Source organism: Peromyscus leucopus, chromosome 2 (assembly GCF_004664715.2).
Source record: "Peromyscus leucopus breed LL Stock chromosome 2, UCI_PerLeu_2.1, whole genome shotgun sequence".
In the NCBI taxonomy this organism is placed as follows: Eukaryota; Metazoa; Chordata; class Mammalia; order Rodentia; family Cricetidae; genus Peromyscus; species Peromyscus leucopus.
In genome coordinates this window covers 144,988,337-145,012,027 of record NC_051064.1, presented here as the reverse complement: position 1 = coordinate 145,012,027, position 23,691 = coordinate 144,988,337, and the positions used below count along the sequence as shown (strand labels likewise).

Sequence of the window (23,691 nt, the reverse complement as noted above, 5' to 3'; positions counted from 1 at the left end):
CTATTTGCAGCCTTCTACATCCAGTTACATCCAGTTATGCCAGCACCATTTGTTGAAGGTCCTTTCTTTTTTCCATTGTACAGTTGTAGCTAGAGTTTTCCTGCCTTGCCCACAGTCAGGACAAATCTTTGTCACCCGCCAGTCCCACAGCCGCTCAGACCCAACCAAGTAAACACAGAGACTTATATTGCATACAAACTGTATGGCCGTGGCAGGCTTCTTGCTAACTGTGCTTATAGCTTAAATTAGTCCATTTCCATAAATCTATACCTTGCCACGTGGCTGGTGGCTTACCGGCATCTTCACATGCTGCTGGTCATGGCGGCGGCTGCAGTGTCTCTTGCCTTCCTGTTCTTTTATATCTCTCTCTGTTAGTCCCGCCTATACATCCTGCCTAGCCACGACCAATCAGGTTTTATTTATTGACCAATCAGAGCAACTTGACATACAGACCATCCCCCAGCACAGCCAAGTGCAGACCATCTCAGACACCTGCACTCAGGCCCATGGTCCTAATCATCCTCTATGCGGACCTGCTGGGTAATGCCACAAAGAACCCAAGAAGGGCTCCCACAGAACATACAGAACATCCCACAGCACTTCCCCTTTTCTTTTTTTTAAAAAGGAAGGTTTTAACTTTTACACATCTTTAAAGCCAGCTTGGTATATTTGGGAATTTGGACGTAGCTTCTCTTACTACTTCCTGCTGGAGGGGGGCGCAGTATCACAAAGAAAATTTTAAGTTCTTGGAGTAGTCCGTGAGACTGTATCGTCTGAGCCAGTTGCCTTGAAATGATTCTGGATGTTGGATCATCTGGGCCATGGTGTCATCGGAGACCTGGAAGACCTTTCAGGTGGTCTTGGCTGGTCAAACCTGGTGTATCTTAATCTGGAACAAATCCATAGCCTCTGGCTTTCTGTAGAGACAAAAGCAGAGTCTCCTTTCCAAAGTAACACATCCTTATATCCAAATTTTAAAGCCAAGGTATCTTTAATATATACATATTGGTTTAACTCAACATCTTTTACGATCAAATGTTTTTCTGCAGTTAAAAATCCCGAAGACAACACAATCCAGATTCTCTGTGTAATATTCATCTTTATGTGGCTTATTTCTTATATTACTTTTACTTTCTCTTTAAAGACTTTATTTTTTAAAACTTTCTATTTCTTTATATAACTGTCTATGTTCCTTTTCCTCTCTTTTCCAAGCCTACGTACATTTTTACACACATTGTAAAGCATTTAAAGTCTTGTTCCATCTCAATCTGTCTTATTGTGAATCTTTCCTTTTTATCTTATCATATCCATACAGTCTTGGCTTCTTTGTCAAAAATTATTTGTTCTTAGGTGTGTGGATTAATGTCATGGTCTTCAGTTCAATTCCATTGTAAGGGAGAGAACAAGGGAATCTGTGGCTATTATGTAGAACTGAATAGTATTGTAAAATAAATAAATAAAAAATCTAAAAAAAATTCCATTGGTCCACATGTCAGTTTTTAATGCCAGTACCAAGCTGTTTTTATTACTGTAGCACTATAGTAGAGGTTGAAGTTAGGGATCGTGATGCCTCCAGAGGTTGTTTTATTGTACAAGATTCTTTTGGTTATCCTGGGTTTTTTGTTTTTCCATATAAAGTTGAGTATTGTTCTTTTCAGGTCTGTGAAGAATTGTGTTGATATTTTGATGGGGATTGCATTGAACCTGTAGATTGCTTTTGGTAAGATTTCCATTTTTACTATGCTAATCCTGCCTATCCATGAGCATGGGAGATCTTTCCATTTTCTGACATCTTCTATTTCTTTTTTCAAGGACTTAAAGTTCCTGTCATACAGGTCCTTCACTTGTTTAGTTAGAGTTACCCCAAGGTATAGTATATCATTTGTGGCTATTGTAAAGGGTAATATATCTCTGATTTCCTTCTCAGTCTGTTTATCAATTGTATATAGGAGGGCTACTGATTTTTTGAATTAATCTTGTATCCTGCTACGTTGCTGAAGTGTTTATAAGCTCTATGAGTTCCTTGGTCAAAATTTGGGGCCACTCATGTATACTATCATGTCATCTGCAAAGAGTGAAAGCTTGACTTCTTTCTTTCCAATTTGTATCCCCTTAATCTTCTTTTGTTGTCTTATTGCTCTGGCTAGAACTTCAAGTACTATATTGAATAAGTATGGGGAGAGTGGACAGCCTTGCCTTGTCCCTGATTTTAGTGAAATCGTTTTGAGTTTCTCTCCATTTAATTTGATGTTGGCTGTTGGATTGCTGTAAATTGCCTTTATTATGTTTAGATATGTTCCCTGTATTCCTGATCTCTCCAAGACCTTTATCCCAAAGGGCTGTTGGATTTGTCAAATGCCTTTTCAGCATCTAGTGAGATGATCATGTGGTTTTTTTCTTTCTGTTTGTTTATATGGTGTATTACATTGACAGACTTTTGTATGTTGAGCCACCCTTGCAACCCTGGGATGAAGCCTACTTGATCATGGTGGATAATTGTTTTGATGTGTTCTTGTAGTCTGTTTGCCAGTATTTTATTGAATATTTTTGCATCAATGTTCATGAGGGAGATCGGTCTGTAGTTCTCTTTCTTTGTTGCATCTTTGTTTGGCTTAGAAATCAGTATAATTGTAGCCTCATAGAAGGAGTTTGGTAATGTTCCTTCTGTTTTTATTGTGTGGAACAATTTAAAGAGCATTGGTATTAACTCTTCTTTGAAGATATGGTAGAATTCTGCGCTGAAACCATCTGGTCCTGGGGTTTTTTTTTGGTTTTTTTTTTTTTTTGTTGGGAGACTTTTAATGACTAATTCTATTTCCTTAGGGGTTATTGGACTATTTAAATAGTTTATCTGGTCTTGATTTAACTTAGGTATGTGGTACCTATCCGGAAAATTATCAATTTTTTTTTTGATTTTCCAGTTTTGTGGAGTAGATGTTTTTGAAGTATGACCTGATGATTTTCTGATTTCCTCAGTGTTAGTTGTTATGTCTCCCTTTTCATTTCTGATTTTGTTAATTTGGATGCTCTCTCTCTCTCCCTTTTGGTTAGTTTAGGTAAGGGCTTTTCTATCTTGTTGATTTTCTCAAAGGACCAACTCTTTGTTTCATTAATTCTTTGTATTGCTCTCTTTGTTTCTATTTTATTGATTTCAGCTCTCAATTTGATTATTTCCCAGCATCTATTCTTCCTGGGTGACGTTGCTTCTTCTTGTTCTAGAGCTTTCAGGTGTGCTGTTAAGTCACTACTGTGAGATTTCTCCAAATTCTTTATGTGGGCATTTAGTGCTATGAATTTCCCTCAGCACTGCTTTCATAGTGTCCCTTAAGTTTGGGTATGTGGTATATTCATTTTCACTGATCTCTAGGAAGTCTTTAATTTCTTTTTTTTTTAATTTCTTCCTTAACCCATTGGTGATTCAGTTGAGCATTATTCTGTTTCCATGAGATTTTAGGCTTTCTGTAGTTCTTCTTGTTGTTGAAATCTAACTTTAAACCATGGTGGTTTGATAGAACACAGGAGGTTATTCCAATTGTTTTGTATTTGTTGAGATTTGCTTTGTGGCCAAGTATGTGGTCGATTTTAGAGAAGGTTCCACTGAGTGCTGAGAAGAAGGGATATATATATATTTTAAAAGATTTATTTACTTATTTTATATACAGCGTTCTGCCTGCATGTATGTCTGCAGGCCAGAAGAGGGTACCAGATCTCATTATAGATGATTGTGAGCCACCATGTGGTTGCTGGGAATTGAACTCAGGACCTCTGGAAGAGAAATCAGTGCTCTTATCCACTGAACCATCTCTCCAGCCCGGTATATTCTTTTTTGTTAGGATGGAATGTTCTGTAGATATCGATTAAGTCCATTTGAGTCATAACACCAGTTATGTCCTTTATTTCTCTGTTAAGTTTCAATTTGGCATATCTGTCCAGTGGTCAGACTGGGGTGTTGAAGTCTCCCACTAATAATGTGTGGGGTTTTATATGTGATTTAAGCTTTAGTAATGTTTCTTTTACATATGTGGGTGCCCTTGTGTTTGGGGCATAAATTGTAGTGGGTAGCCATTCCAGACCAAAGCTGGAATGGCTACCCACTACAGCAGTTATAGTTACAACACACACACACACACACACACACACACACACACACACACACACACACATATATTCTCTTAGATAAAACATATTAAGTATTAGATTCAGGTTCTTTAGGATAGGATACCTTTTGGAATGATCTTTGTAACATACCATTTACCTACGTTCTAGACTTCTTTGGATTTTAGTATGTGTTTCTTGCTTGATATTGTTTGCATTGATTGTAGTTCCATCTTATCTAGGTCATTATCCATCATTACTCCTGGACAATATTTGATAACCATTCCTTTGTATATAATCTTGTATTAAGTTAGAACCTTCTTATTTAGACAAAAAGGGGGAGATGTAGTGGGTAGCCATTCTAGCTTTGGTCTGGAAGTTCCAACCCCCATTGAAGCTTCCATAACTATCAAGCCTACAAGGCGGGGCCAAGGGAGGGCCCTGAAGACCCAAGATTGGGTCGCATGGCGCTCTCAGTTCCTGGACCATGGATGGTGGAGGTTGACCAAGCAGAGCTCCAGAGAACACCGCTGGACTGTGATACACCTTCCTCAGACCCTGCGATCTATCCCTTCATTTGTAAGTTGCACCACTAATAAACCTCCCTTTTAACTATGTGGAGTGGCCTTAATAATTTCACCAGTAATAAATGATCAGAATTGAAACTTCATCTTGGTGGATCTTTCCTGTGATTAGTATGTAATGCCTTTCTTGATCTCTTTTGATTGATTTTAGTTTGAAGCCTATTTTGCTGGATATTAGGATGGCTACACCCACTTGCTTCTTAAGACCATTTGATTGGAAAGACTTTTCCCAGCCTTTTATTCTTAGGTGTTGTCTATCTTTGAATTTGAGGTATGTTTCTTGTATGCAGCAGAAAGATGGGTCCTGCTTTCATATTCATTCTGTTAGCCTGTGTCTTTTTATAGGTGAATTAAGTCCATTGATATTAAGGGATATTAATGACCAGTGATTGCTCATTCCTGTTATTTTTTTTTTGGTGGTAGTGTGTGTATACTTGTCTTTTTTGGGGTTTACTGCTGTGGTGTTGTCTATTGCCTGTGTTTTTGAGTGTGTATCTGACTTCCTTCGGTTGGAATTTTCCTTCTAGTGCTTTCTATAGGGATGGGTTTGTGGATAAGTATTGTTTAAATCTGGCTTTGTCTTGGAATGTCTTGTTCACTCTGTCTATGATGATTGAAAGTTTTGCTGGGTATATTAGTCTAGGCTGGCATCCATGGTCTCTTAGTGTCTGCATTACATCTATCCAGGTCCTTCCAGCTTTCAAAGTCTCCATTGAGAAATCAGGTGTTATTCTGATGGGTTTGCCTTCATAAATCACTTGGCCTTTTTCTTTTGCTGCTCTTCATATTTTTTCTTTATTCTGTTCATTTAGTTGTTTAATTATTATGTGGCAAAGGGACTTTTTTTTGGGGTCTAGTCTGTTTGGTGTTCTATAGGCTTCTTGTATCTTCATAGGCATTTCCTTCTTTAAGTTGGTAAAGGTTTCTTCTATGATCTTTTTGAATGTATTTTCTGTGCCTTTGAGTTGGTTCTTCTCTTTCCTCTATCTCAATTATTCTTAGTTTTGTTCTTTTCATGGTGTCCCAGATTTCTTGGACATTTTGTGTTATAATCTTTTGGCATTGGTATTTTCTTTGACTGACAAATCCATTTCCTCTATTGTATCCTCTACACCAGAAATCCTCTCTTCTATCTTTTGTATTCTGTTGGTTATACTTGTATCTGTGCTTCCTGTTTGTTTACTCAGATTTTCTATTTCCAGCATTCCCTCTGTTTGTGTCTTCTTCATTGTTTCTATTTCCCTTTTCAGGTCTTGGACTGTTTCCTTCAGCTGTTTGATTGCTTTTTCATGGTTTTCTTTAAGGGATTTATTGTTTTCTTCTGCTTTATTTGTCTTTTTTTCTGGTTTGTTTTTTTATAGAGTTTTTTCCATTTTTTGTTTGACTTTTCATTTTCTTTATTGATTTACTCCACTTTTTTGTTTATCTTTTCCTCAATTTTATTTTTGATTTTTTCTTGAAAGGTCTCTAGCATCTTCACAATGCTATTCTTAAGGTTTCTTTCTTCTGCTTCTTCCACTTTGTGATGTTCAGGTCTTGCTGTTGCAGGAGGGCTAGGTTCTGGTGATGCTGTATTGCTCTTTATGTTGTTGTATGTACTTCTTTTTGCCTTGACATCTGCCCATTGGTCTTATCAGGGATTGGTTCAGTCAGAACTGACAGATTCAGCATTTCACGATGCCTCTCTTGGTCCAATGAGAGGTGGCAGATTCTGCTTCTCAGAAAGCCACTCTTGGTCTAATCAGGGCTGGCAGATTCCCTGTCTTCTGACTTTACACTTGGTCCAATGATGGCTCTTTGTTCAGTGAGAGCTCTCTCTTTCTCTGGGCTGGATGGGAGCTCTCTGGGTCAGATAGGAGCTCTCTGGGCCAGATGGCAGCTCTCTGAGCCAGATGAGAGCTCTGGGCCAAATGGGAGCTGGGGACTGGTCTCTAAGTCTCAAGAAGGGGCGGTGGTCTCGGTGGGGGGGAATGGGTGTGGGGACAAGGCGTATAGATTGCAGGTTCCGCTGGGGGGTCTTGGAGAAGAGGAACCTTCCCAGGGGAGCCCTGCCCACTGGCCAACAACTGGAGCCAACTTGGGAGGGTCTTTCCTGGGAATGGCTGGGGCCCAAGGATGGGACCTAGGGGCAGGCCTCCCTGGGTATGACCCCAGTCACTCACCTCTGGGCTGGATGGGAGCTCTGGGCCGGATGGGAGCTGGGGGCTGGTCTCCAATTCTCAGGAAGTGTTGGGGATCTCGGGTGGATGGGTGTGGGGGCAGGCCGTGTAGATTGCAGAGTCTGCTGGGTGGTCTTGGAGAAGGGGAACCTCTGTTGGACTTTCTGTTAGGACTGCCATCCCCCAAATAATGAGACAGAGACTTATTATCAATTAGAAAAGCTTGGCCTTTAGCTTGGGCTTATTCACAATTAGCACTTATAACTTACATTAACCTGCTTCTATTAAACCATGTTCTGCCATGTGGCTTTTTACCTCTTCTCTATCTTGTATATCTGACTGCTTCCATGTCTGGTTGGCATTTCCTGCATGTCTAGATTCATCCCTAGTTTCTCTCTCTGCCTAAAAGTCATGCCTAACTTCTCCTGCCTAGCTATTGACCACTCAGCTTTTATTAAACCAATCATAGTGACACATCTTCACAAACATATATGATAAAATATCCTGCAAAACAAGTTTTTGAGGTATGACATAATGATTCTTTGGGTTTCCTCAGTGTCTACTGTTATGTCTGTCTTTTTGCTTCTGATTTTGTAATTTGGGTATTCTCTTTCTTTCTATTAGTTAGTTTGGATAAATGTTTGTCTATCTTGTTGATTTCTTCAAAGAACCAACTCTTTGTTTCATGGATTCTTTGTATTGCTTTCCTTGTTTCTATTTTATTGATTTCCTCTCTCAGTTTGATTATTTTCTGCCATCTACTCCTCTTGGATATGTTTACTTCTTTTTGTTCTAGAGATTTCAGGTGTACTATTAAGCTATTTTGAGATATCTCCAATTTCTTTATGTAGACATTTAGTGCTATAAAGTAACCTCTCCAGTACTTTCATTGTGTCCCCTAAGTTTGGGTATGTTGTGCATTCATTTTCATTGAATTTTAGGAAGTCTTTAACATCTTTATTTCTACCTTAACCCAGTAGTCATTCAGTAGAGAGTTGTTTAGATGTCATGAGTTTGTAGTCTTCCTATTGTTGTTGAAATCTCACTCTAATCTGTGGTAGTCTGATGGAATACAGGAGGTTATTTCAATTTTCTTGTGTCTGTTGAAACTTCCTCTGTGACCAAGAAAGTGATCAATTTCATAGAAAGTTCTGCGAAGTGTGGAGAAAAGGTCTGTACTTTTGTGTTTGGATGAAATGTTCTACAGGTATCTGTTAGGTTCACCTGGTTCATAACGTCTGTTAGCTTCAATATTTTTCTGTTTAGTTTTTGTCTGGATGACTTAACTTGTCCATTGATGAGAGTGAGCTATTGAAGTCTCCCACTATCAGTGTGTCAGGGTCGATGTGTTTAAGCTTTAGTAATGCTTCTTTTATAAACATGGTTGTCCTTGCATCTGTGGTAGGATGTTTTGTATTGAAATGTCATCCTTGTAGATTTTTCCTTTATTGAGTATGAAGTGTCCTTCTCCATCTCTTTTGATTAATTTTGGTTGGAAGTCTATTTTGTTAGATATTAGAATAGCTATCCCAGCTTGCTCTGTGAGTCCATTTGCTTGGACAATCTTTTTCTAACCAATTTGTCTGAGGTAATGCAGATCTTTGATGTTGAGGTGTGTTTCTTGTATGCAGCAAAAGACTGGTTCTTGTTTTTGTATCAATTCTGTTGGCCTCCCTCTGTCTTTTTATTCATGAATTGAATCCATTTTATTGAGTGATATCAATGATAATGATTGTTAATTACTGTTATTTTATTATTGTGGGTTTGAATGTGTATGTGTTTCCCTTCTTTTGATTTTGCTTGTGTGAGATCATATATTTCCTGTGTTTTGATGGGTGTGGTTTTTCTCCTTGGGGTATATTTTTCCATTTAGTACCTACTGTATGGATAGATGTGTGGATAGGTACTGTTTAAATTTGACTTTGTCATGGATTATTTTGTTTTCTCCATTTATGTTGATTGCAAGTTTTTTTGGATATAGTAGTCTGGGTTGGCATCTGTGGTCTCTTAGAGTCTGCAAGACATCTGTTCAGGCCCTTCTGGCTTTTAGTGTCTGTGTTGAGAAGTTGGGTATAATTCTAATAGGTCTCCATTTTATGTTACCTGGCCTATTCCTATTATAAACTTGCAGTTTATAATTTTCTTTCTTTGTTTTGTATTAAATGTATATTAAGTATTTAGATTATTATGTCGGGAGGGGACTTCCTTTTCTGGTCTAATTTATCTGGTGTTCTGTCAGCCTTTTGTATTTTTATAAGCATGTCATTCTTTAGGTTAGGAAATTTTTCTTCTATGATTTTAATGAAAACTATTTTCTGGGCCTTTAAGCTGGGATTCTTCTCCTTTTATTCCTATTATTCTTAGGTTTGGTTCTTTCATAGTGTCCCAGATTCCCTGGTTGTTTTGTGTCAGGAATTTTTTAGATTTAACTATTTCTTTGACAGATGTATCCGTTTCTCCTATGGTATCTTCAACTCCTGAGATTGATCTCTTGTATTGTGTTGGTGATGCCTATGTTTGTAGTTCCTGTTCACTTACCTAGACTTTTCATTTTCAGAATTCCCTCAGTTTGTGTTTCCTTTAATGCTTCTATTTCCATTTTCAGGTCTTTTTTTTAAAGATTTATTTATTTATTATGTATACAGAAGAGGGTGCCAGATCTTATTACAGATGGTAGTGAGCCACCATGTGGTTGCTGGGAATTGAACTCAGGACCTCTGGAAGAGCAGTCAGTGCTCTTAACCTCTGAGCCATCTCTCCAGCCCCATTTTCAGGTCTTGAGTAGTGTTATTATTCATTTCCTTCAGCTGTTTGTTTTTGTTGTTGTTGTTGTCTTTGTTTAAGAGATTTATTCATTTCCTTCAATTGTTTGCATTTTCCTGGATTTCTTTGAGGGATTTATTCATTTCCTGTTTAAGGTCCTCATCATCTTTATAAAATTGGTTTTAAGATAATTTTCATGTTCTTCAGCTGTGTTGGAATATTCAGGGGTTGCTGTAGTAGGATAGCTGGGCTGTAGTGGTGCCATATTGCCTTGGTTATTGTTATGTTCTTACACTGGCATCTAGGTATCCGGGTTCAGGATGAAAATAGTTCTAGGTGTGACTTCTGAGTTTGCCTTTGTTAGATGGTATTTTGTACCTTGATTTATGTTTCCTCTTTGGTTTTATAATCTTTGTGTCCAGATTCTGACAGTAGGCATGACCTATGACCCAGCAGGGAGTCTTTGTCTGACTTCTTAGGCACTGGACTTCTGGTGGCTAGCATAGTCTTTGTTCCAGCAGATGGTTTCTTCCAGAGTTGGAGGATTGTGGATAGCATGTGTTGGTATCACTGAGAGAGTGGAGTTCATCCATGCACGGGCTACCTATCTGGAGTTCTGAAGGCTCATGTGGGTGTGGTTTCTGGCCCAGCAGGGGGGTCTCTGCTTGAGTTGGGTCCTGGAGTTCTGGTGACTGGCATGGCCTCTGGTCTAGCAGTGAGTCTCTGCCTGGGTCTGTCTATCTATTGTTACTGCCTGCACCTGTTCTTTTGACTTGCTTGTTCTGATACTATTCTTCTGGGTCATATGTCCTTCCCCTGATGTTCTGACTGGTGTGGCCTGTATCTGAGCAGAGGGTATTCCCTGGAGGTGGTGTCAGTGGTCTGGTAGCATTGGTGAGCAGTGGATGGGAAGGTGTGGCTTTGGGTTAGGACTTAGGCACCCGAAGTATGGGTTTTAGGAGTTCTGAGGGCAGATAGCACATTTATTTTTATTGGTTTCTTGTGTAGTTTTTTGAGTTATTTGCATATTCTGAATATTAATTATCAGTCAAATGTTTTCCAAGATTCTTTTCTATTCTTCAGGTTGTTTCTTCAATAGACTACTCCCTTTGCTGTATAGAATAATTTTTAACTTCATGAAGTTTCATTTCCCAATTTTTAGCTTAATTCAGAGTGGTTTGAATTCTTTCTGTATTTTGTGGTTTTGTTTTCATTCATTTTTAGGAAGGTTTGATTTCCCATTGAAGAAATTACCAGTTTCTCCAATAACTTCTTCATTATTCTGTGATGAATTGTTTAGTCTCCATGAATTTGTGTGCTTTCTGTAGTTGTTCTTACTGTTGGTTTCTAGCTTTATTCAGATAGAATTATAAAAAGTTCTGGTCAGATAGATTATAAAAAATCACTTCATTTTTTGGTCTTGTTGAAATTTGCTTTGTGTTCTAGTATATGCAAGTTCTATGTCAGAGAATGCACCATGGGTGCAAAGAAGATCATGTATTCTGCAGTGCTTGAGTGGAATATTTTGTAGATGTCAATTGTATTCATTTGATATATGATGTCATTTGACTCTGATGCTTCTGTATTTATTTTTGGTATATATGACCTACATATTGGCCAGTGTGGACCATTGAAATCACCCACTATTACTGAATTGGGTTTAATCTGAGGCTTTATGGATATTAATATTGTTTCTATGAAACTAGGGGCACCTGGGTTAGGTGCATACAAAATTAGATTTGTAATGTTCTATTAATGAATTGTTGCTTTAATCAGTAAGGAGTGACATTCTTTATCTCTTTTGAATAGATTTACTTAGTCTATTTTGTTAGATTAGGCACTGAAGTTTTGTTTCCTAGTTCCTTTTACTCTGAATTAATTTTCCATTTCTCTCACTGGAGATGTTTGTCTATTTTTCATGGTGAGGTGTGTTTCTCAAAGATAGCAAGGGAACTTGTTTATCTTTTAAATGTTAGTCATTGTATGTATTTACAATGCATGTATGTAAGTGTGAGTAAGCATGTGTCACAATGTGCATGTGGGGATCAAAAGGCATCTTTCCAGAGTTGGTTCTCACCTTCTGTCTTGAGGCAGGCTCTTTCTTGTTGTTTTTCTCATTGCTGTGTGAAGCACAATCCTAATTAGTCTTAATAATAAAAACCTGGAGTCAGATATCGCTGTAAAAACTGAAAGATCAGAGAAACAAAGGAGCAGTCACAGTCACCTCTCACTTCTCAGACTTATCAGCCCAATAACACCAGCACAAGAATGCAAAGCTCCTGTCTCTGCCCTGCCCTATCACTTCCTCTCTCCACTCAGGCATATCACTTCCTGTCTCCTGTCTTTGCCAGACTTTGATGGTTAACTAGTGGCTAGCTCCACCCTCTGATCATAAGGTAAGTTTTATTTGTCAGAACACAAACAAAATATCACTTTTCCCCCTTTTTTCTAATATAAAAAAGAAGTAACTAACTTCTAGAATAACTAACATAGAAAAACTATATACAATAAGTACAATAACTATATACAAATATATACAGGCAATAATTACATTAACAATGTCTAGTTCATTAATATTTGACAAATTCAGAGAAAATATTCCATTATCTATCTTCTCTTAGTAAGTCCAAAGTGTTGTACCTAACTTAATCTCTATCCTAACTTGCATTACCAACTCAAAACTCTCCTTTTAAATCTTTCAAACTTATATACTTTACACCTCTTTAGTGAGTTTCCTTTTTGAATTTGTTAACAAGGAAAACTATAACTGTAACTATCTAGTCTTCAACTCCATCAGAAACCTGAGAAGGAAATAACATTACCCAAGTAAGCAGGAAGTGCAAGCAAGTGAAATCCAAAAAGTGTGAGAAATGATAGAAACATCTAGCTTCCTGGACAGTCACCCAAGTTTCCTCTGTAATTTTGGGGCATTCATCTTTGGCCTACAGGTCTAGCATATTTGACAGATTTTTCTGTAAAGCAGGATACTCTGAAGGGCTGCCCACCTTGTCTTGGCAAAGTTTGGCAGTCATTTTCTTTTCTGTCTTGCTTGTCCAATTTGGACAGCATACTGTCAGCAGTCCAGGCAAGGGCACTTTCTTGCCCAGTGGCTAACTTTTGCCACAAAGAAAATAAACTCCATGTGGAGTTTCTTTGATGCCCAATATCTTCTCTGAAGTAGATTGGTGTTTTCTCAGGAACAGACATGTCTCATTGTCATAAACAAAACCTATGTTATTAAAACATCTTAAATGCCATATTCTGTAGATCTTAAAGTGTTTGAAGACTGTCTACCTAAAATATCTCTGTTTGACCTAGAAAACATACCTAATATGATTGTAATAAGTGACTAACTACTAACCTGCATTTTTATTAGCTTAAATAGTTTGTAATAATAAATTTCAAGGACTAGAAATTTACATTATATTGTTAAATGAGCTGTATAAGTATAATACCTTGAACAAGAGAAGAATTGTATGTAGAGTATGTTTGAGCAAAAATAACCTCAAATTTAAATCAATATACAAAAGTCCATGCCAATGTAAAATATTTAAAACTAGTAGTTGCTTTTTTGTTTTAAAAGTAGATTCAATAACCTACCTTTTTATCCCATCATTTCCCTAACATATATACAGTATAACAAAATAACCTCAAATATGTATCTATACATAAAACCCCAAGCCAATGTAATATATTTAAATGTAGTAGTTGCTTTTTTGGTTTAAATATTGATTGAATAATCTATGTTTTTGTTCTATCATATCTGTATCACCCCTTTTTCTTTTCAGAGTAGATTCAATAATCTACCCTTTTATCCTACCATTTCTATTTCTCCCCTTTTTCTTTTCAAAACAGGAACCCTGAATCTAATCTCCTTTGTTCAACTTTTTTCCTGACCATTACCAATAACAACTTGTAACCACTCCCCTAACCAATGACAAATATCCACAACACATTGAGCAACCAAAAATACCCACTGCATCACTTGGAAATGTCATGTTCTTAAAATTACTTCCTGCTGTCTGGAGTCATTGGCATCTTTAGGGGATGCTCAAAAACTTCAAGTCTTGAGATAGCTAGCTGTACCATTTGTTGTCTAGTCTCTGCATAATGGGAAAATGCAGGGCTTATCTCAAGTCCTGTCTAGAGTGGTCTGTGAGACTGGACCATGTTAACTAACTAACTTGAAATTGTCCTGAGCAGTTTGTATTCCAAGTCAATCTTTGGATGGTGTTTGTCAGTTTAGTAGCATTATCATAGTCCTGGTGGAATTGTCTTTGTGGGCCCCATCCTCGTTCTGGACACTTCAAAGGTCACTGCTTTGGTCACGGCTCACTGCAGAAAACTTAAATATTTTATGTCATATGCAGCAGATCTCAAAGAGGTTAAAGAATCAATATTTGTTATGTACATCCAGAGTATGAAATCTTAATTCCTATTTACCTGATAGAGACTCAGACCCCAAATCATGTACAGGAAGCTAGGTGAAGTCTTTTTCTAGAATTAGTTAGTACTCTATATGACCATTAATATCATGACAAAAAGTTAAAAAATATATATATGTCTTATAAATTTTGGGATAATATATATACTTTAAGAAAAATGGCAAAGAATCAAAATAAAACCAAAGGATTATGAGATTAGTTGCAATAAAATAGTCCCTAAATTTTGGTTTTTCTCTTTTCTTTCTTTCTTTTCCTTTTCCTTTTTTCTTTTTTGGCTTTTTGAGACAGGGTTTCTCTGTGTAGCTTTGTGCCTTTCCTGGAACTCACTTGGTAGCCCAGGCTGGCCTCAAACTCACAAAGATCCGCCTGGCTCTGCCTCCCAAGTGCTGGGATTAAAGAAATGGGCCACCACCGCCCGGCTTGGTTTTTCTTCTGTCCCATATCAGGTGGTTCTTCTGATATGAGACAGAGATTTTGGATTTTACTTTAACAAGCATGCTTGTGTTTAGAGAAGGAGAGAACCACACTCTAACTGTAAAGCCAGCTTTAATTTTCAATTGAACTTGGTCAACAAAAAGACAATTTTTTTTTTTTTGCTTAGATTTCTCTGGCTCTCATTTGCTTTTGTGGACTTCTGAGAAACAGGTCAGGTTACTGTGCCAGACATACACTGGAAGGAGAGGGTGGTGGCAACAATATATAAAACAGGATCTGGTGCTCTTCACAGAAGTTCTGAAGGACGTTCTCCAGGACAACAGCTCCTGGGGGCTCTGGAGCATCTGAGTCATGGCTGTCCTGTGGCTGCTGCTGCTCGCAGGGCTGCCCACATTCTTACTGGGAGTCTTTGTATGGGTTGTTATTCAGCACCTTCCCAGTGCAGAAATGCCTTCCACCCTGAAGCAGCCGGCCAAGTTATGGTTTATGCATTGCATTATCCAGTACCTGATAGCTTTGGTGAGTGTTCTCTTGGGCCCTGCCATGGATTGGGGGTGCTCTTTGGACCCCACCATTCTCCTTTCATTCCCCTCTCTTCTTTCTCTAGGTTCTCATAGGACTGAGTTGGGGAAGTCTCTTGTCTCCCACCTCTCACCTCCCCCATCTCTTTTCCTTCCCCTTTTCTCTTCTTGGATTTTCTTCCTCTCTCCCTTTTCTCTCTTCTTCCACTTTCGGCTTTTATTTTCTTTCTTGTTGAGAAAAGATGTCACACTATAGTCTAGCCTGACCTTATCTATATTCTGGCCACCTTAAAGTGGCCATCCCTTACTCCCCATCTTTTGAGGGATCTTATTACAGGGTGCAGCACTATGTATGTATGAAGCTATTTTCTGAAGGCTGTGAAATTAATTTCAGACCCAGGTGCTACTCATTAAAGCCTGAAAGATCCAAAACCACATTCAGCCATAGTCCCCATCACCCCTTGTTCCGTGTCCTCGTCTCTGGGTGATTCCTTATATCAACTTGAGACCTGAGGGCAGAGATTAATTTACTAGGCTGTGTCCTGAGAACAATTCAGGCCATCCTTTGATGACATCCATGTGATGGATCCATCGAGCCCTTTAGCATAGTTGCATGGACAGTGGTGCCCTGTACTGGTCTTCTGGGCTGGAAATTGGGGACAGAGATCAGCAAGCACATGCTGATAGGTACAGCAGATGTGTGAAGGATAGTTTGGCTCCATATGAGAAGTAGGTAAATTAAATGAGTCCTGATTTTGAAATTCTGATTGGAATCCTGGCAGTTGATAGATATTTCACAGTGATTACGTCAAAAGTCACCTGAGGAGGAGGTGTGGAGGAGAAAGGTGACAAGCACACAGCCAGGTTGTCCAGTAAGCCCTGCTGCTGTGTTCTTACTGGCTCAAGAGACATTGGCTAACTTCTCTGTGCCTCAGCATCCTCATCTGAAGTGAAGTAATGGCTTGTGGAGGACCATGCTGTTGAAAGCATTAGATGGCACTTTGATAAGGCATCATAGGGTCTGAAAAGTTGTGAAAACATATATTCCTACCCTGTGGAGATTTTCCACCAGGAACAATGGACCACTTTAGAGAAATAAGGAACTTGCTAGTTTGGGCTCCTGGCACTCTAAATGAGAGCCTTGGGTCACCAAAGGCACAGAAACATGTGAATCCTTCCAATCTTACTGTTTCCCATTATAAACAGTCTCTAATCTAAGCACCTGTTGATGCTGGCAGGCTACATGTGCTCACAGAAGATGTGGAGGTGAGTATAGTGTTTCCTTTTCATGGTGTGTTCTATGTGGGAGACCCTGCAGTCTTGGCTATTGTGGGACAGTAAACTCCAGTTCCATGGGGTTGTTCTCCCCATAGACCTCTTCCTGATAGAAGGGAGACATCTAAATAATTCTACACTTGCAATTGTGTCTTCAATGACTTCTCACAGTGTCTGGACAGTGTAGTGAAGGCTTCAAAGGAAGAAGTAGCCACCAATGTAAGATGGAGGAGGTGGAGGGTGTCTTTCACAAGAATATGACCTCCGAGCTTGGATATTCAAGTCATTTTGAGCCTTCTGCAGCTTGCCAGGCCTGAGAACATCAGTTCTGTACCTCTGCTCAGAGTTCCTTGTCCAACAGTTGGTTACTGCCTGTAGGATTATGAAATGTTTCCAGTCATGTGAAGTTTGCCCCTTGAGTGCCATGAGCTGCCTGCCTGCTCCCTTTTGGAGGGAATGTTTCCATATAGAAGAACCTGCTGTACATCTCTCTACCTCTTCCTATGCTTTTACTTATATTCTTTCTGATCCTTTTCTCCTTGAAGTTCGCTGAGTCTCAGAAGGGTTAAGAATAATAGATGTCCTTTAAGGCTAATTATTGAGGCCTCTGCCCATCAGCAGTCACTTGTTCTCAGGAGTTTCATTGGTGGTTTTTGGTCCTCTGGTACACCATCCATTACAAAAGGAATTCTGAAGTCAACAGTAACAGTAATCAATGGGGTTATGCACAAATGTTCAGAAGGCAGTTTGCTAAGCACATCATATACATTAAAAATAGTATCAGGCATAGCCGGGCGGTGGTGGTGCATGCCTTTAATCCCAGCACTCGGGAGGCAGAGCCAGGTGGATCTCTGTGAGTTCGAGGCCAGCCTGGGCTACCAAGTGAGTTCCAGGAAAGGTGCAAAGCTACACAGAGAAACCCTGTCTTGAAAAACCAAAAAAAAAAAAAAAAAAAAAAAAGAAAAGAAAAAGAAAACCCAAAAAACCAAAACAGTATCAGGGACTTGCCTTCTGGAAGTTGTGACCTCCCTAGCCACTGGGTTTTGTCTTGGTTTATAGTACCAGATATGAACTCTCTCATGTGTAGTGAGTCTTATATACAATGGAAAGCTGTTGACTGTCCCACAATAGCCGTGTCCCTATTTCACATGCAGGCACACCTTTTCTGGCATTTGGTACTATAACATGCAGGGACCATAGATGAGCAGGTCTTTCTGTGACTGTTTACTTCCAGCAGCCCACATAGCACATTCTGGCACTATGAAAGATAGTAAGAAGAAAACTTCTACCTCTGTCCCAGCTTTATTTCTTCCTGTACTGCAGCCAGATCTAGCCACGCAGGTATCCAACCACAGTGGCCAGAGCCTTTATGTTTTATGGGGTCTCAGGTGCCACCTTGACCAACAACTTGTAGGGAGGTAACCCATGTCTGGCACCTGGGGGTTTCATTTAACAAAGTTATGACCTCTGGGGGTGCCCTTTTCACCCCTGCAGGCTGTCTCTGTACTTAAGCTCTTTAACTATTGTTTTAATAATCTATTAAAAAAGTAACCCAGGCTCAGTCGGTCTGTATGGTGGTGGATGTGTCATTGATCCTGCTTGTATTCAGTCACCTTTGGCACATCAGTGTGTGAAACGGCTACTCTTATCACCACCAAGTCTCTGTGAGTGCCCACATTTACCACTGAGTTGTGTGATGCTCTAGAGTGGCTTTGATAGTCATTTATTTAATTGGAAATGTTTACAAGAACCTCATAGTGGTGTCCATCCAGACATTCTTCCATTCTTCTCTGAAATGCACAGGTTCTATTCAGTGTACTTACCATTCTATCTTGAGTCAAGCTGAATTATATATTATATATATATAATTATATATATATTAATTATATAATAGTATATATATATATATATATATATAATTCACATGTGTTTTTATCCACTGGGGTAGAAGTGCACCCAGCTGTTTAGCCTACCCTTCAATCATCTAAGCAATAGATACAATAACATATAGATAAAATAATATATACAATAATATAATACAATAATCTTCTGCAAAAATAGTTCAAATTAGCTTTATTAAAAGTCCCCTGTGCCCCTTTGTCTCAGTTCCATATGGTCCCTCTCTTTACCAAGTAGTACAATGGGCAGGCTACTTGGGCAAGGTGTGTTGTGAAAACCTGCCAACATCCTAGGAGTCCAAGAATAGTGCATCTCCTTTAAATTTGCAGACACTGGATGTTGTAGGTTTTTCTCAATTACTTTGTAAGGTATCATACATGATTTACAGGATCATAGCACTCCCAAGAATTTTACAGCTATGCCTGGTCCTTGTACCTTGTTAGATCATTCTCACTCTCTGTCAACTATTCTTAACATGTATCTGTATTCCATTCAGGTGAATTCTAATGTGTAGAACATTAAGAGATTAACAATTCATCATCTTTGCAATAGAGTGTTTACAGAAGATGGGTAGGGTAATAAAGCATGGACCTGGGTCACCAGCCCATGACAAATAGTGGGACTATTAAGGTACCTGTGGGGTATGATTCTTCAGGTACCCTGTTGATAGTTTCAAGTGAACACTAATTGGCCAAGAGAAGCAGAGGCCAAAGAAACTCTAAAAAATTTGCATTATCAAGATCTATAGTATGAAAATATTTTATTAATTGTCTCAATTATCTGGCTCTCTCATCCTGAGGCAACTCTATAGGGCACCTGTCCATTTTTTCACCTCTGTGGCTTTACTGTGACCACACCAAGCTGCTTGTTGTAGCCCAGAGCAAGGAAGAATGGCTGTACCCATTCTTAGAGTTTGGCAATCCCTAAAGCATTGGTTCTAGCAATGGGTCATCTCATGTCACCTCTTAGTAGAAAAGGCAACGATGACTTTGGTCATAGGAGAGAAAAACCAGGTGACCTCACTCTTTAGAAGCCAATTATGAAGTTATCCATCCCAGTACCTCATAAAGGACTTAATTAACTCAAGAGGATACCACATTATCACCACTTAAAATGCCGACCTCTTAACAATGGGAATGGAATTTGAGCATGAATTTTGATGGAGGGAGGCCAACACTTCAGTCACAGCAACATCATCATTTATTCAGGAACTTGTGGAAGACAAGTTTGAATAGTTTCCCATATCTGAAAAGAATGCACAGTGAGTTATGTCTCCATGAACTCTTTGCACATATAGTAAGCAGGTGAGAACTGGTGAATAAACCTGAAAATGTTAACTGACTTCAGCAGCTACTCACCCACCACAGTCTCTTATGCCTCACTTTCCATCCTTTGTCTACTACAGGGGAACATACTAGAGAAACTGAGAATTTGTGCCATGCCCAGGTTTTTACAGTTTCTCCAAGGCCTAATGATGATAAAGAAGGATCCTAATGTGTTGGTGACTGACATACATTTTGGAACAGTCCCTGTGAGGCTGTTCAAGCCCAAGGAAGTGTCTTCCAAACCCCACCGAGGCATCATCTTCTATCATGGAGGAGGTGCTATGATTGGAAGCCTGGGTAAGGAGCTTCCATTCGAGGTGGGAAGTAAGGTCTTCATCAAAGGTAGAATCTGGCACATGTTCTCATGAGGACTTGTCAGGAGGGAGTAATGAAGGTAGAAGTTGGAGCCTCTTGGAGAGGTTGGGTGCAGAGCTCAGGGCTCACCCCAGTCTGTGGGTTGTAGCTTACACAACAATGATTTCTATGTTGATCTAAGTCTACATTGGGGCAGCATGTCAGAGAAGGGCTGTCCTAGAACTAGATGTGACTCCTACCTTTCCTCTGCACTCATAGTACTGGCCATATCTGCCTTTTCACAACACCCTCAGATTCCTGCACTTTGCTCAGCTTGGCTGACACATGGTGAGAAAATCCGTTCACTTCCTTCCCTTCTCTGCTAAACCCAGAACGCAGTGTCTTGGCTCCAGTCATTATCTTTAGCTTCAGTCTTCTCTTCCCACCTGAAGAACCCCAAAATACACTTCAGAGCTTCTCACTGCTGCACTGCAGCCTCTCCCACCCCTTGTATTTCCCCTGCAATCTCGTCTCTTCTGTCTCTTCCTGCCCTTCATGTCCTGTAGCCACTGAACTGCTGTGGATATTGCTCTATATAAATAAAGCACTTATTGGCCAGTGACCAGGCAGGAAGTATAGGCGGGACAAGGAGAGAGGAGAATTTAGGAAGGAGGAAGGAAAGAGAGACTGCCTGGAGCCTCCGCCAGGACAAGGAAGATGTAAAGAACCGGTAAAGCCACAAGCCATGTGGCAAAGTAAAGATTAATAGAAATGGGCTGAATATAAGAGGGAGAGCTAGACAATGACAGTCCTGAGCTAATGGTCAAGCAGTTTAAATAATGTAAGAGTCTGTGTGTTTATTTTACAAGTGGGCTCCGGGATTGGCGGGACTTGACGGCGGGAGCTGGAGAGAAATTCTCTAGCAACACTGAACTTCTCTGAACTTCAGAGAGGAGATGTCATCTCTGGGTGCAGGACAATAGTTGCTGTCTGAGGGGCTGCGGTGGAAAGTGCTTGGTTCTTGTCACAACTGCTTTAACACTGGGTCTTCTCTTGCAGACTTTTACCATGGCCTGGGCAACCTTCTGGCCAGTGAGACAGACTCAGTGGTGCTGATGGTGGGGTGAGTGGCAGGAGACATTTGGTGACTCATATATGCTGGGGTATTTATTGGAACCATCTGGGTGACATTAGACCATAGACAGGCCCTGATTTTGGGGTGTTTTTTTCTTTATGTGCACTTCCTTATGAACACACTTCCTAGGAGCTCAGAATTCCCCAGGCCTTGACAATAGCTCATTCACAGTTCCTGACATGGAGGGTCTAACACCCTCTGCCCTTTAAAGCTACGGTTGCTGTTTCTCCTGCTTTTGTTCCCCTTGTGGCCACTGCTGCCTCTGTCTCCCTTTCTGTCTGCCTGCTGTTGGATTGAGTTCTTTTGTCAACACTGCTTCTCCGCTCCCCATCACGGCCATTGCTGAGGCCTCACCTCTGCCCCTGTCCTGGCCACCGGGTAGTTCCTGTGACGCTGCTACCACTGTTCTCAAGGCTTCTGGCTTCTTCCAAGGGCCAGTCATCATGGCTGTCAAACCATCAGTGGCCCTTGTGGCTCTACTGCTGTCATGGCTCAGCTCTTCTGTGGTTCTGCACTCTCTGCTGTCACTGCCACCACTACTTCTTTCTGGTGGCCGGCTCGGTCTGCTCTACAAAAGCAGCCAGGAAATACCCTCTAGTGAGAGCCATTTGTTAGGTGTAATGTTGGAAACATAGGAGGCAGTCAACATAAGGAGATGCCTCCCAGCTGGCTCCCAAAATGAGCACAACAGATTGCTAATCCAATCAGAAAAGAGAGTGTGCTCCAGTGTCAGCAGACCTTCACATACAACCATGTTTATGAGAGACATCATTCTATTGCCCTTCTGTACTAGGCCAGAGTCCCTCTGCTAGGTAGATGACCTGGGAAATTCCCATTCTCTGGGTTCATATCGGAAGGAAAGTGTAATTCAAATTGTTTGAAACACTTTTGCCTGGGGTTGCAACTTTAAGAGCTAGGGTTGTGTTTTACTGGCGGGTGGCCACAGTTATTGTGTAGTTTCCTCAGAGTTTGTATGGTGTTCAAAGTAACCAGTGTTGTTGTAAGTCTAGCTGGCTGCTTGACTAACGGTCATTTTCTGAATGCAGCCTTGTGCAGGAGTCTAAGAGCTCCCCACTAAGGAGTCCAATTGCCGAATCTCCTGAAACTTTTGTTTGACCACAGGAAAATAAGAACAAATGCCTCATTACAAACACTGGTGTAGATTTAAATTGTGTTAAGGGTTGGTTTTTAACAGTGTTCCCCTTGTGCCCAGCACATCAGGAAAAGATGAATCCAGGAAGAGGTGGGACCAGAAGGCTGCAGTAGCCTTTCCTGGATCTTTGCTGGTTTTCTAAGACAATGATGTTTGAACTTTCTGTATTCTGTGTGGGGTGTGCTCATCTATGGGAAGCACAGTGTTGGTGGGAATGGAGCATCCTGGGATCCCTGATCCTCATGGTTCCTCAAGTGCATGAAGGAAAAGTGGGGGTTGCATGCTTACTTGTTAGGATCACTCTGAGGATGGAGTCAGGTTTGGTCCTTTGGAGAGTAGATGATGGTGACTGAAATGGCCTCTGTGACCCCTTTGTAAAGAAGCTTGCTGTGTTTGTTCTTTCCTCCTTAGGTACCGCAAGCTTCCTGACTACCATCACCCTGCCCTTGCCAATGATTGCCTGAATGCTTCCATCTACTTCCTGAAGAACCTGGAATCCTTTGGGGTGGACCCATCCCAGGTGGTTCTCTGTGGAGAGAGTATTGGAGGTTGGGCAGTGGCCAATGTCATGTAGATCTTACCCAGCATTCCCAGTCTACCCCAGATCCAAGCTCAAGTCCTGATTCAACCACTTCTGAATTTGATCAATTTTCAGTTACCATCACATCAGCAGAGCAAAAATGTGCCATTCCTCACTAGAGACACACTGCTTATGTGTATGTGTAAATATCTGACCATTGACCTCTCTTGGAAAGATGCCATGCTGACAGGTGCTGTTATACCGCTGGACAAGTGGAAGAATTTCAGGAAATGGCTCAGCTATGACAACATCCCCAGAAGGTTCTGGAGCCAAGATCCACAACCGGAGTTTCTTGCACCTTTTAATGAGGCTGCCTATCTAGAAACCAAACATGTTTGGAGTGCAGAAATTTCACCTAGCAGATGACAAGATCATTGCTCAGCTCCCCAAGACATTTCTGGTGAGCTGTGAGAATGACATCCTCCGGGATGATGTCTTGCTCTACAAGAAGCGCTTGGAAGACCAGGGGGTCCCTGTGAGCTGGTACCATGTGGAAGATGGCTTTCATGGATGCTTAATGTTGTTTGATAAGAAATGTTTTTCTTTTCCTTGCTCTATGAATGTTGTAAATGCTGTTGTAAGTTACATAAAGAGCATTTGATAGTAAATTTGAGCTTTCTGTGGAATGGGCAAGAAAGACCTATGCTTCTATTATGCCAGAATCTCGAGACTCCCAGCAAGACCACCACAGAACCGATACCCGATGAAAAACATACGGGGTTTATTGATAACAAGCAAGCCTGTGCTTGGTCAGTGTCCAACACACTGGCTAGCCAGCTAGGTGGAGGAGGATGACCCTGAGCTCTCAGAGTGAGGGGCTTTTAAAGGGAAAAACCACAAGTAGGGTGGTACAAGCCTTTCTGCCATATGACTGGGTGAGGGTGTGTAAACTTTGAATTTACTGGTTGGGGCTTACACTTATCATTTTTGGGCAGGCCTGGACAAGTCCCAGGCTTTGTCCTTGAGCTGCCATGGAGGCTGGCTGGCCTCACACATTCACATTGACCCATGCACACAGCTCTAAGTTG

At 40.4% G+C, this 23,691-nt stretch overlaps 1 pseudogene; it reads left to right on the top strand.

Moving 5' to 3' along the window:
• Positions 1-14,788: 14,788 nt before the first annotated feature.
• On the top strand, positions 14,789-23,489 carry LOC114686376 (annotated as a pseudogene).
• The last annotated feature ends 202 nt before the right edge of the window (positions 23,490-23,691 follow it).